This window comes from Lytechinus variegatus, chromosome 19 (genome assembly GCF_018143015.1).
Source record: "Lytechinus variegatus isolate NC3 chromosome 19, Lvar_3.0, whole genome shotgun sequence".
Lineage (NCBI taxonomy): Eukaryota > Metazoa > Echinodermata > Echinoidea > Temnopleuroida > Toxopneustidae > Lytechinus > Lytechinus variegatus.
Window position 1 is genome coordinate 16,510,978 of NC_054758.1, and position 15,453 is coordinate 16,526,430.

General features: G+C 37.6%; 1 long non-coding RNA gene across 1 annotated transcript in view; it reads left to right on the forward strand.

The window, feature by feature from the left end:
* Positions 1 to 7,955, forward strand: part of LOC121405929 — a 44,082-nt gene extending 36,127 nt beyond the window's left edge. The window contains exon 3 of the long non-coding RNA XR_005968727.1: positions 7,750 to 7,955. This is a non-coding gene — a long non-coding RNA (uncharacterized LOC121405929). The remainder of the gene's footprint in view (positions 1 to 7,749) is intronic.
* Positions 7,956 to 15,453: the final 7,498 nt, after the last annotated feature.

Genomic DNA, 15,453 nt, shown 5'->3' on the forward strand with positions numbered 1-15,453 from the left:
CCCTCCCTCACCCGCTAAACGCCTTGATTCTAAAAGCTACCCTGCACCTCATCTTTAAGCTGCATGTCCTTTTCTTGTCTCTTAAACCTGTCAATTCTCAGTAACCTGCCTGTCTTTCAATCCCTCTGGACTTGACATTTACCAGACTAATTGACTCATTTTTTGCAGTTGTACCTGCGGATCTCCAAACAGCCGAGGAACTGAAACGAGAGAGATCAATGGTGCAATCTTCAATGTCGACGAAAAAAAGCTGATGTTTTGTCGATCGTCTTTAAATTTCCCGCCTTTGTCATGTTTTTCCGCGTTTTGAAATAGCGATTTCTATCATGATTCATGTTGCTGTTAAAATTGAAAATGGACATTGAACAAACCGTTAAGGCTATTGATATATCAATTAATGTTGCCTGTTTCTATACGTGCATCCCTTTTCTTTTAAATTCAAAAGTGTATTCCTATAGTAACAAGGCAAAAGCGATTTTCTGTCTCGCTCACTTATGAAAAAACAGAAATATCGTGATTTGCGAGGGCACGCAACATAATTGTATCAAAACTTCATTGTGAAATGACTGGGATGGAATAACGCTTGTCATAAAAGAATTGCACGTAAACTTTAATGTTGACCTGAAGATGACCTTTGACCTTACCATGTGACCTCTCACTGCAGCACATGATGCACGTCCCCCAAGTCCATCTACCATCCAAGTTTTGTTGAAAAGTAACTTCCGGTTACGGAGTCAGGTGTCATACGAAAGTTTTGCATGTAAACTTTAACGTTGACTTGAAAATGACCTTTGATCTTACCATGTGACATCCGACTGCAGCATAACATGCACGTCTCCAAAGTCCATCTACCATCCAAGTTTGGTTGACAAGTGACTTACGGTTGTAGAGTTAGGTGTCATAAGAGAGTCTTGCATGTAAACTGTAACGTCAACCTGAAAATGACCTTTGACCTTACCATGTGACCGCCAACTGCAGCATAACATGCAGGTCTCCCAAGTCCATCTACCATCCAAGTTTGGTTGAAAAGCGAGTTACGGATGCAGAGTTAGGTGTCATAAGAGAGTCTTGCATGTAAACTTTAACGTTGACCTGAAAATGACCTTTGACCTTAGCATGTGACCTCAAACTGCAGCATATCATGCAGGTCCCTCAAGTCCATCTACCATCTAAGTTTGGTTGAAAAGCGAACTGCGGTTGCGGAGTTAGGTGTCATAAGAGAGTCTTGCATGTAAACTTAACGTTGACCTGAAAATGACCTTTGACCTTACCATGTGACCTCCGACTGCAGCATAACATGCAGGTCCCCCAAGTCCATCTACCAACCAAGTTTGGTTGAAAAGCGACTTACGGTTGTGGAGTTATGTGTCATTAGATTTGTGACGGACGGACGACGGACGACATTTGGATCCGTAAGTCTCGTCTTCACCTCTGGTGGGCGAGACAAAAAGCAGTTTCTCCATACGGAACAAGGATAATCAAAAGTTGGTTTTATGGGGCATTTATATATTTCATCAAAAACTTCGTCGCTCAAATATGTAACAATTTCCATCCATGCAAAAATCTTAAAACTTAAAGATTCAGTTACATATTTTTGGATATGAGCATCCCGTTTTTTCCTATTTACATGACTAGATATCTAATACTTTCAACTTATCAAATTGTTTCATTATCGATAAGTACCATAAAATTAAGATCATTGTTTTCCGTACGTTACTAGTCAAAATTATGACATACTTTTTTAGCATTAATACGTAATTTTTTCAATACCTTCCATTAAAAGCAGTTTTAAAAATGACATTGCCACCCTGCATAAAGAAAACTACAAATAAATTAATAAATTAGTAATATAGTTCAAATCTACTTAAAGCTTGGATATTATGATATTAATATTTTAATCAGACACATTAAATTATAACATCATCAGCGTATATATCGCAAGTACAATTCTTTAAACAATATGTTATATCATTTATTGATATTAGAAAGGGGGTGGGGGGGTAAAATACTACCTTGAGAAATTCCTATATATACTTCTTTACTTTTTAGATTGTTTACCTTGAGAAAGAAAAAGAAATGTTTGCTTTCTGTCTGAAAGAATGCACTTAAACCATAGGAGTTCAGTATAAGAACTACTATACTTATTCATTGAATTTACTAAAATATGGTCAATACAATCAAAACATTTAAAAATATCAAGGAAACATGCTCCAACCTATAATATGTAAAATAAATTCTCTTTTCTTTCTTTATTGGTCATAAAAGACTTTTTTGTTGATGGGCATGACGCCACAAGCCCCTCCCCCCGACCTGTACGCCAGCCTCTGATGGGCAAATAAGTGGTGTTGCCTAGATGAGTGGACGAATTACTAATAGACAAGCAACGATTAGACTGTACAGCGAATTTTAGCATCCACTTCAACGAAGCTTTTGGGAACGTTGAGAATCTATTGAAAATGGCCGTCGAACCACTCTGGACAGATTAGAGGTCATTGTCGAAAGTTAGTGGACCTGGACCTTATCCTGTTATAAGATTCGAGCGGACAGGATAAAAATGTCAAGTATGTCGTTTTCTCCACAGTCCAGGACGACCCTGCTATTTTTATTTACCGATTTTCGACAAAGGCTGCTTTGTCATGAAGGGTTTTGGCAAAGATTCTCTGTGTTATAGAAAGAGTCTGCTAAGTGTTGCTAAAAATGCCCGAATGTGTGATGACACCAAACGGAAAGTAGTCAAAGCGGATGTAGACAAATAATGATGTTTTTGCCCACTAACGGTAGACGAGCCATAAAAATATGGCCGATGTTGACTCTTTATCAATATTTTATTTCTTTCGCAACCATTCAGTTTTATGTTTGCACAAGAGCTTTCTAAAGCCCCTTTTACACCTTCACGAATGCAACACGGATCATCACGGATCTCAGTCCGTGATGATCCGGGGTGCCAAATTTGTATTTTCCTAGCATTCCCGGAGTGAGTACGGAGTTAACTGGTTATTAACACGGATATGTACGGAAAAGTACGGAGTCTACAAGGATAGGCAAGGTAGCAATAGGGATCCTGTTTGATATGCTCCCGGAGCCAACACGGAATACCCGGATGATCACGGATGTTACTGGGTCTTTACACGGACCTTACCACTTCTTGTCGCCGGCATCTTGCTAGAATGAAGTTTCGTCCCTTTTTGCAGCATCTGAAGCATGCTCGTGCTTGGTTATGAATACGGACTATTGTTCATGTACGCAAACAATACAAACATTTGACCCCGGATAAACAAGGATCACCCGGTTCTTACAAGGAGCCTCCCGGATGCATTCGGTAGCTACACGGATGTACAAGGAGGCTACAAGGATGAACACGGATATTCATCAGTCCGTGTACTCCGGGATGAAAAATTGAACATGTTCAATTTTTCTCCCGGACATGCCGGTACATCAAGGATGGCACCGGATGAGTAGCCGGAGTGTACACGGTAGTCCCGGACTGTACACGGATGACCCCGGATTGACAATCCGGGATGATCCGTGTTGCTCCCGTGAAGGTGTAATAGGGACTATGCGTTATAAAAAAGGCTCACTGCTGAAGGAAGTTCACATAAAAAATTAATTGGGATTATTCTTTGTAAAGAGTGGCAATGAGCATCGTGAATGGGCAAGAATCATGAAAATTACTTGGAATGCGTTTGGGAATCCCCTGTTTTTCCGGAGAGCCATGGTAGTGCCTTTTTGACAATGCAGATTATTGAGCCCTATCATGATAATGATAATGAACCTCTCACACAAGAGGTATTCTAATGAAAAAAGTAAAAATGCAAAAACAAGTTGTCACCCCCTTCATCCCTTGCCTCAACTCTTATCCATTTTACATCACTCCCACCTATTTATCCGTTAATCACAATAGTTGTGATTTGGATCCATTCCCCCCAAGAGAATACAATTGAGTTGATTTGTGCGGTATATACACCATCAAAAAACATTATTTAACACCCTTCTGTAAGAAACATATTCATATTCACCATTGAAATGGAAATTATGGAATTATATTACAGGATTGAGACGTCACATAAATGAAAATTTGTAACTCTGTGATTCCTTGATCCATAAGTTTCGATCCTACGGGGATGGGGTTTACCTGTACAATCATCCCGTAAATGTTTCGAGGGTATGACAAAAACAATTTATCTCCAGAAAAGAATCGATTCATTTATTAAAATACGTAAAATCAATACAAAATGGCAACACAAAAATCTATACAAAAAAAAAAAAGAAAAACAAAGAAAAACAAAATTCGTTCCCCAAATCAGTTAATCCTAAGTTGTTGTGGAGCGTTGTGGCCCAGTGGATTAGTCTCTGGACCTTGAAACAGAGGGTCGTGGGTTCGAATCCCAGCCATGGTGTAGTTTCTTTCAGCAAGAAATTAATCCAAATTGTGCTGCACTCAACCCAGGTGAGGTGAATGGGTAGATGGCAGGAATTTATTCCTTGAAATGCCGAGCGCGTAAAAGCTGCTTGAGCTACAGCCAGGGTAATAATATCCAAGTCCTTTGGAAGCGCATAGAGACGTAATCGTAATGTGTTATGCGCTATACAAGAACTGACTATCATTATTATTGTTTTTTTTTTACTGTATATTGACAAGTCTGTTTTGGAAACAGTTAACGCACTCATCTGTATGTGATAATTCAACTTGCCGATATAGGGTAATTTCACGAGCCATGAATAAATGCATATATTTAGGCCCTTTCTAATTTTGATGGTGCATAAAAGCAATATTGTCTTTAATAACAACAAATACATCTTATATGTTCGTACCAATCTAGCAGATGTTACAGAGGTTGAGAATATAGCTACATCATTTTTTAATAACATAATTTTTCCCTTTTCTCTATAGTGATATCAATCACTTATAGCAGGGTTTGCGATGAAGTCAATGACCAATTCATGTTTATAACACTCTTCAACCAAAAAATTATACACTCTAACTTACAGGGATTAGTAAAAATAAATCCATTACGGCTACGAATAGTGACCAGTCGATGTTAGGATTTAGAATTAATCCTTAATGGTTAGTATGTTAATAAATATGGATTTGAAAAGCTATCTGAACGATTTACATTTAAGTCTTTAAGGATTAAAATCCTAATATCGACTGGTCACTATTTACAGCCGTAATGGGTTTATTTCAAACCCCTGTCATCTAAAGAGTGTATTTTCCAAAATAAAATATACCTAAACTTCAAATTTCTGTGTTACAATGTTTGGTAAATAAATAGTGAAAGTTAACTACAATACTATGGCCTAGAAAGGGATTTTAGTGTGCTCTAAAATGCGATTTTCGCATGTCAATTTCTTAAAAAGTCCCTACCATGCAAGGGGGGGATACTTCTTCCCTCACCCTCCCCCGCTTGGTTGCTTCGCTTCCTCGCCGAGACGCGAAATTATTTTCCCCACAGTAGTTCTGGAACCCAATATGAATATTCAAGTCTTTAATTTTCGGAAAGAGTACGCAAACTTGTGTTCGTTTTGGGTCGTTCGCGTTGCATGCATGCCATGAATGGATCAGCACATCTCTTATTGCCGGACTTTGTCGTCCACGCGCATGCGTACTCTTATTTCAAAGACGCAAGTTGGGGTCCCGAACTACTGTGGGGAAAAGAATTTTGCCACCTGAACACCAATCATACCAGGGGCGTAGATAGCGGGGGGGATGCATCCCCCCCCCAGAATTTTAGGTGGGGGGATGGTGTGTACAATCATCCCCCCCCAGGTTTCTGTGGGGGAAGAAGCAAAACTATACAGTAATAAAGCAATGAATGCTAGTTAAAATCAATCAATGATAATAGCAGTAATAATCATAAGGTACAGCAATGACAAACATGATCAAAATTGGACTTTTATTCAGAGTCAATCATCTTATATGCATTTACAACTTGCAAGTTTTAAGTAATAACAACTGTCTTGCGTCGTCATATACATTTAAGGATCGTTATTCAGAGTTTCACCAAGTACATTTCCTTATGATAATTATGTATTTGCAAAGGAGATAAGTTCAAAATATTTCATTACAGATTTAAGAAAGTGTCGCTTAATCACTCCCTTTCAGAGCAATTGCTTTCATAACACATTAACACTGTTCAAACGAATTAATAAGAAATTACCTATACACATACACTGACCCTTTTCCCTGCTGGCCATGTCCTCAACCCCTACTTTGCAAAGGAAAGGTGAAAATTTTCAGTCTCTAAGGAGCGAATTAGTAAATGAATGATTTTGGAATGAAAGTGCAAATTTTGGATGGCCTCAGTGATATCCGAGGTTTTTTTTCACTCAACATTCACTCTTTCATATATTCACTCCTTAAAGAGTGAACTATTTCACTAATTTTTTTCAGAGTACTTTGCGCTTTTCAAAGAAGGTAGAATCATCCAATCTGTAGACATGCCTTTATTCACGAAGGCAGAGTGAATCAATCCATGGATAAGATTAATTTATGGTCTAAGTTAGCGTTCATACTTTTGTACTTATACATGTACTGATTATTGAATCGTTCAAGAGAATAGGAACTTAGCAAGTATGTTCCTTTCGAGCGTGTTACCTGATACTGCCATATAAAGCATTAGTATGCCTGTTTTTCCTTCATGTTGGGCATTATAATCCTTTACTGTTAACTATATTGGGTGAAAATAAACGTCTTCCAGTTTCAAGAAGAAGTAAGTCGAGGCGCAATGTATTTTGGAATTACTTATACCAAAATTTCTGTACGTGCGCAGTCTTCTAGGTTTGAAGGTTATAAACTGTTACATTTCCTTACCTGTTTTTATCATAATCATCATAACAAGGTACATAATAAGAAATGAATCGAAATTATAACAAGTTACTATCTATACAGTTTACTTCCGACAACCCGGTGAGGTTTATTTCATTTCCATACTTAATTCAATCAAGCCTTTGTAATCATGGTAATTTTAAACAGAGTGTGCTTATCATTTTAGTGTCCGCATATCTGCACGTGGATAAGAAATATAATGTTGAGCTTTTTTTATTTTACCCCTATTACTATAATTGTAATTGATATTTTTTTAGTTATTTGGCTGTTTATTTGTTTATTCCTTTAGTTGTTGATTCATTCGTTTGATCATTAACAATATCGCTACTTTTAAAAGAGTACTACTATACTAGTAAAATAAGGAATACTAGTTATTCTAGATCATGTTTAGCAGGACTGTCATGACCAAGATGATACATCCGACAAATGACATTTCTCCTATGATCATCTTTACTCATTGTCATTAATCAAACAAAAGATTACTGCCATGAAAAATGTGCAAGAAAGTTTGTTTATTACTGGATGCCCTGTTTATAGCTGAAAGCAAAGTGATTAAAAGACACACGAGATAATCCATGAGTCAGATCGTGTTATTTTGTTATCTTTAACTCGTCTGCATGCTTTGGCCCATGATATTTTGTTTTTATCGAGTACGTTATCTCCTATATATATATATATATATATAAAGTATGACCCAGCTAGGGATCATCCCCCCCAGGTCTAAGGACCTGTCTACGCCACTGAATCATACACTCTAATCGTCATAAGAAATCGACACCCATGCTTTGATCAAGTTTAATCAAGCCTTCACCAATATTTTTCTCTAACATTTCTTATTCAATCAAAACCGACTTACTACCAGGATAATCTTCCTCTTTGTTACCCTTTAGTTTCCATGATATATATTTTTTTAATTATTTCAGATTACGATTCTTGGTATCTCTATGTCTGGATCCCTTTTTGTCTAATTATTGCGATTATCCGGGGCTGCTGCTATTTCAACTGGAAGCGAGAACCGGAACAACGAATTGTCTACGTAGAAGGCGTCCCAGCGGATCAAACTTTTACCCTTTTCATAAACCTATCCTCCAATTAGCCGCCTAAGAGTAATGTGAATAATTCAATAAAAATTGCGTTCATAAACTCCGAAAATAAGCCGCATTATTTTTACGAGCGACCGTCCTGAAAAAGGCGGATAATCGCCATGACAACTGGACACGCCCCCTCCGATGCGGTTGTGTTGGAAAAGGGTGACCTTGTGACCGCACCATGGCAATTATCCGCATTATTTGGAAATGCGTTCATAAACTCAAAATCTTGTCCCGATGCTGCTATTATGCGGATAATAGCAGCATCAGAGTAATGCGGATAACTCTTGTCCTCCTCCAATTTTATGACCAAATTATGCTGCTATTAGCCGCCTAATTCATTTTAATGGGGTTTATGAAAGGGGTATCAGACAACGACAATCGACACTACGAAGTTACTGCAGGAATTAGCGTAGTGCTTCCACCGGAACAGGCACCACCCTATGGGCAGCATCAAGGACCTGTCATCAATTCGGCTTACACTCCGGGTCCTGGCGATGCGTATCCCCCACAGAACGCGGCGATGTACCCACCAGCCTCTGGGGCAAATGCCGCCTACCCTCCTCCAGGGTACGTCGAGGCCGTCAAACTTCCCAACTACCAGTCAAGTTAGAAGTTATTCAACAAAAATATTGTTTTAAATTGATATCCCAGTACTAACGAAGCAGTCTTTAACCGGAAAGATGTAATGATCTTCGGGAACCTTGGAATTATCTGTTTAAGTAACCCCCAAATATATTTTCCAAAAAAAATCGGCCGTATTCCACTAGCTCCTCCTTCAAACGGCTAATCCAAGCTTGGCCAGGTAGGTGTTTCATAAAGCCTTTCGTTAGTTACGAGTGACTTTACGAGTGAATTTTCATTGATGTTGATCTAGCGCCAAGGAAGGATCACAAGTCGTTTGTAAAGTCGCTTGTAACTTTTTTGTATATTATAGAAGCTGCTTTATGAAACACCTACCAGGAATGAGGCTCTATTTCCACCCCAAATTCCTGTAACAAGTTAACAATACCAACAAAGGCAAGGAATCGTTCGAATCACACCACCACCCCATCTACGTCAGGGGTTGGGACCCACTTTCTTCATTTTTAAAAAGTTAGTTTTCTTGTCTATTTGTACAGTTTGTACAGTATTTCTTCTACGATGGGGCCCTCCTAGCTATTCGCCACCACATGCCTTTTTATACATTTTATCCCACTATTTATTGGGAATGATTCTGAGCTTGCACAAATGTCTCAATATACACCACCATATAAAGTTTAATTGGAACAAGAATAAATTTAAATAGCGCCCGCTTTGTCAGGCCACTTGATCTCACCGATTGACTATAATAATCGCTTCCCCCAAGAACGGGAATTGCTTGGAGGTCTGGACTGTTAATAAAGTAAAAATGTCCGCTCTTTGAGGCCTACACATTAATTCCAATATAATTCCAACACAATACACTCACCGGGTTTAACTTAAAATCTTTTCTCGAACTCATATCGGTATACGATGTACTTCTTTTAGCAAAAATTATAAGGCAATGTATGTGTGCGTTTTAAAATTTTAAAGATGTGTATACATTAACAGGCAAAACCTAGCCAACAGTCGTTTCGAATGAATGCGGGAAAATCATGAAGCAAGTTAATATCGAAAACTGAAAACATATGATCAAAATTTTGAAATATTGAAATGTCAAACATTCTCATTCTTACATAAATTGTGATATTCTATTGAGATATTAGCAAGGAGCTGATATTAGGCAGGGGCCGCGGAAACCGTGTACAAAAAACGTAAAAATGACCATATGATTGCAATTTTTGGCATGGTCAGCCCCCCCCCCCCCCTTAGAATACCGAACCGCGGCCCCTGTTGGGTACGTACGGCGGTTAGGGTGCCGTGCCTTAACGTCTGAAAACATATTCTTTCTATATTGTATCATGATAATTTATATATTCCAGTGACATTTTGATGAAGAATAATTTGTTGCTCAGTTAGACAAAAGCATCTTATTGAATAACGAAGTGCATGTGTGTGGAACCATGGACTCAACTTCGAATTCCATTTCGGTCACGTTATGCATTTTACCGTTTCATGAAAATGTGAAATGGAAAAATATCATAAGGTTTATAATTCAAACCTTCATCATTAGAGGTCAAGTCCACACATAGGCGGCGGAAGCGGGGGGGGGGACGGGGGGAAAGATCCCCCCTAAATTTTAGCTGATAACCTTTTTTTTTTTGCTTGTCAATTTTGTTTCCTGCTTCCCCCTAAATTCTGGTGGACTCCCCTTAAAATGTCTCTTGTCCCCCCGAAAATTTAGGTTGATGACCTTTTTTTTTGCTTGTCAATTTTTTTGACATGTGACCATCACAAAATTTCAGGTAGACCCCCCTAATTTGTTTGGCTTCCGCCGCCAATGAGTCCACATCAATAAAGAAAGATGTGAATGAATACATAAAATATCAAACAATCATACCACTGACCAAATTGCAACCTTTCAGTTTTAATGAATTTTCTTTTAACAAAACGATTTATTATTAACTTTTTATTACATATGCTGCACAACCAGCTTATCACTATGCCACTGGGAGAGCCGATGATATCACAAACTCATCATTCATTATAAATCACATATAACTTGATTTTGATATGACAATCAAGGAAGTTCTTCATTGATTCATAAATCGTTGCAGCAATGGTAATTCCACATTTTCACACAAAATAGCCAAACAATTTTTTCAATGTGAACATCGTGAAATTAAAATGTTATGAAATGCTATGTAATATGCATGTACCCTCATTTACAGTTCGCATGTGTCCTACATATGTTACTGTTTTTGTAAACATACTCAAAATTTTTTGAAAATTCATAACTGAATGTATTTAGCAGTAAGCTTAATCCTTGTTTGATTTTCTTTAAAAAAAATTCAAATCAACATGTTGCAGGGATGGACTTGACCTTTAATGACGTGGTAGGATATACTTTCTGCCACTCAATTATCCATCTGTAGCTGAATATAATGTATTTTTAGTAAATCTTACGAGGCTGTTTTTCTTTGGTCTGTGTCACACTGTTCCTGTAGTGCAACTGTTTACTTCCAACATTTACTTTAGATGAATTTATTCAGTTTTGATATGTAGATTTTTTTTTATTCGTAGGAGACTAAGGTGAAAGATTATGTTTCGGTAAAAACAAATTGAATAGATGAGGGTTGTGTATATTTCGGTATCCGTTTGAAATCTATCTCATGTCAAATAATCTACAATATTAACCTTAAAAAGGTGTTTTCAGTTTGAATCTGTATCAATATATTTTTTCTCCCCATTTCGTGAAATAAAATGATTATGTTAAAGGTGTTGATATAAAGTGGATAGAACGTGTTTATTAATGTAGATAAGCGCTGCATATTATGTCTAATACGCAATTATTTAACAATTGTTGGTTTGGTATATCAGCTGAATTAAAGATGTCGTTGAATTCAGGTGCCAATAACAAAATATGCATACTTTACGATTTTTTTCATTAGATGAATACGTAATACGTACAAGCAAATTATTCATACTACAGTGCCGGCCGCGGGAAACGTTACAGTGCCCCCTAGGGCGAACGCGGTAGCCCGTAGCGGGCATTTGAGGGGAGCGGACACGGGAAGACCCCCGCGTCCGCTCCCCTAGAAAATCAGGGCCCTATAGGGAAGCCCCCGCGGTTACCACCCGCGTCTATCCTAGGGTGTTTTCCCTAGGATGTTCGGCCGTGCATTCTTGGTCGAAAAAGAGGTCTGATTTGACACATTCGTTCAAGACTGCATGTGATATTTATCTCATATCAACCATAAGTTTTTGATCATTTATCGTGGATAAAATCTGTTATGAAAATTACAAAGTTTTGGGTTGATAACTGGGATTTTAGGCTTTTCACCGAGTGACTTATTGTGTTCGATTACACACTGGCAGCAGCGTAAATGGTCTTTTCCGATGAATATTCTCCCCGTGGTGTCCGTTATTTCATTCACTGACATGAGTTTCTGACAAAGAAGCCGGTATTTGTCGTTGTTGACCCTACATTCCGGAGGTCGTCCTAGAACTATTTACTCTATTCTTCCCCTGCATAGTCATCCTTTTTTATATATCCTGATATGCCTTTCAGGCGCGGATCTACGAGATCAGTGCAGATAAAAGGGAGAAGAAAGCAAAAATCAAAGAAAAAAGGCGAAAAGGAAGGGATGGATTGAAGACGAGAAGGAAAGAGATAAGAGAAATAGAAAACTGAGAGCCCGGACTGAGAGAAGGGGAAAGAGAATAGAGGAAGGGGGGGGTGAAGAAGAGAAAGAGGGAACGGGGGGGAGAAAAGAAATAAGGAAAAAGTAAAATGGAGAAGGGATAAGGAAGGGGGGAATTAAAACAAGAAGAAGAAGCTAGAGAGAGAGAAAACAGAGGGGATGAAAAAAGCGAAGGGGAGATAGAAAGACAAGAGGGAAGTAGAAGGCAAATAAAAGAAAGAAGGATAAAGAGAAGGAATAAGGGGTGAGAAATTAAAAAGGAAGGGAAAATTGAGAAAGATGAAATAGAGAGGATAAAATTTTTTGAAGGGGAGAAAGAGAGAGGGAAAAGGACTAAGAAAAGAAGAAAGGAAAAGGATATTACTATTCTTATCAAAATACTGGAGCCCCTCTCTAATTTTTCTAATTTTCATCCTTTTTTATCCCCTTCTTGATTTACCTTTATCTATCTCATATCTGAACCACTAGCTCTCGTCTTTTCCCGATCTTTATCTGTGGACATCATTTTCATATGCACCTCTCATCATCAAATTTATTTTCATTTATCGTTTAGTTCTTTCTCAATCCCCCTCTCAATCTATTCTTTCTCTCTTCCCAACATATAATGCTATGTTAAATTAAGCTACTTATACATTTCTATAGAATACAAGAAACTGTTGTTTCACAATATAACGGAGAGGGTATTACAAAAGAAGGGGAAGGGAAAGCAAGAGAAAATAAAGGGGAGAAACAAATCAAGGAGTGAAAGGGGGCGCAGAAAAGGAAGAGGGGAAAAGAGAAGGGATAAAGGAAATGGGAAAAAGGAGGAAAAGGGAAAACAATATATAGAGGGACAGCAGAAGGAGGTAAAGAGAGAAAAAAGTGAAGGGGAGAAAGAAAGAAAATAGTGAATAAATGGGGGGGATAAAAAGGAGGGGAAAGGGAGAAAGAGAAAATATAGCGGGGGATATCGAGGGAGAGAAGAGAAAATATAAAAAAATAAGAAGAAAAGAAAGGAGGAAAAGGAGAAGGGATCTTTATTAGTGTCCGTCATTATGTGCCTCTCGCAATCAATTCTTCTATCAATTACTCGTTTACTTTCTCTCCCAATCCCTCTCTGAAAGTATTCTTTCTATATGCTTTTCATTAATCCCTTGCCAACATATTGCCATGAATAGCCATATTAAACATTATTTTAAATATGTTCGTATAATACAAGAATTGGTTATTTGGTTATTGTTTCATTGTAATATATACATGTATGTATAGTTCTGCAGTACTTAGTTATAAAACTTGTTTTACTCAGTAATGCTCACGCGTGATGATTAAAGGGATTTTCGACTATATTATATAGAGGTGAACCGGGACGGGCTTTTATTCTTCAGCTTGGCTTGACTAACTCCTTTGTTCCCCGAAAAGAATACTTAGGTTTGATAGTTAGCGTTTGCGTGAGCACCCGCTGAAATTCTGAACAAAAGAAAAGAATGGTTCTATAGCTCCATTCTTGCTTTGTCGGCAAGTGATAATTAACTCGTTAAGTACCTATTCCATACAATACGTCATAGTAGCTTTTGAAAACATACTTTTGCTTGGGTATGTGTTTAAGCATTGAAGCTAAATGCGTCAGGAAAGTTTTTATTAGTTACATATATGCAAATAGTTTTTGTCGTTGTTCTGCTCTGAAGCGAACTGAGCATCTAATCAAGATGGAAAGTGCACTTTACAAATCTGATGTATTATTATTTTTATCTTCCATATAACACTGAATTATGTATTGTACCAAGCTGTGATTTGGTTTTATCATTTCCAATTCATATAACAAAATATATTCGAAGGAAAATCTTGTTTTACTGAAATGAAATAATTGAAGAAATGTCTAGAAGCTCAATGATATCCAACTAATCTATCAATATAAAACCGCAGTTCGTAAAAATGATAGGTTAATCTTTACTTCGACGTCAATTATTCGTGTTATTATCACCATATAAGCTAGTGTATCAAGGATATTAATATTCGTTTTAAACCCATCTATAATTTTGCATAAAATTGTGCGTAATATATGCGTTGTACAAGTAATCTTCACTTTGATTATGTTCATTATCATTATCTTCCCAATCCGAATATCTACCGATGTAACTAACACCGCAATCGAGAGCAGATAATGCAATCAGATGTTTTAGCAAAAAGACAAATTTGTTACATCTGCAACATTGGGGTAAATTTATACTTTCTACAGGGTGGGGGTTTTAGAGACCCGATTTGAACCGAATTGAAAAGAATATCCTTATTCATTGTTGTTAACGCTTCAGCAAATTAATGCCCCCCCCCCCTCCATTTCTAAGAACATCCTGTCATAAATTGGTAAGTGGATGTGATCAAAGGAGGGGGGTCGGTGTGGACGGGGAGCAAGACTCTCACAGACTGTTGACAATAACAAAAGAACCAAATAAAAAAATCGATGAGCACAACCAGTTTTGCTGGTGTTCGCTTTTTGCGCGTCTACTTCTTATGTGAGAAAGAACAATTTTCCCCGATATACAAATACAATAGCACGATTAGAGAAATGAACTAAGATAATTAAAGGCAAAGAAAAGCGGGAAATGAAGGTAGAATGGAATGAGCCAAACTCTAAATTGGGAAATAAAGAAAGGGACAAGATAAAACTACCGGGCAGCCGAGGATTGAATCTAATGATCGGAAAGTTTGAAAGTCTATCATAAACTTGATTAAAAGGTTGAAAGAAAGAATAAAAGACATATAACGGTTTCTGTCATTACTTGAAATGAATAAAGAAAGAAGTAAAATAAAGGAAGGGAAGATTAATAAATGTGTGAAAGAAAAAATATAAGGAGAGAAAAGAGAAAAGTAAGAAAAAAGAGAAAGAAAAAAGGAAGAACGAAAGAAAAATGATTCCTTCACTATTTAAAAAAAACAAAGACAGAAGAAAAACGGAAAGGAAACAGGGAAGGAAGAAAGGAAAAAGGAAATAAGGGAAAAGAATTAAAAGGGAAAACATAAATTAAAGAATGAAAGAAAAGAAAACAAATAACGTCTAAAAAAAAAATCAACCTACAATAGATCCCGATCATGCTAGTTTAAAAACATAATGGTCTATCACAAGATAATCGACGTACATGCACATGTAAACAGAATGCAATGTACGTACCCTAGGATTTCCTAGGGTAAGTGCGGGCACGGCTAATATTATACATGTATAGCACGCAGGACACCGCGGGCCCGTCTAAACGCCCCAGTCTGCCCCCCTTGAATACCCTCGGTTAGACGCGAAAGCCCC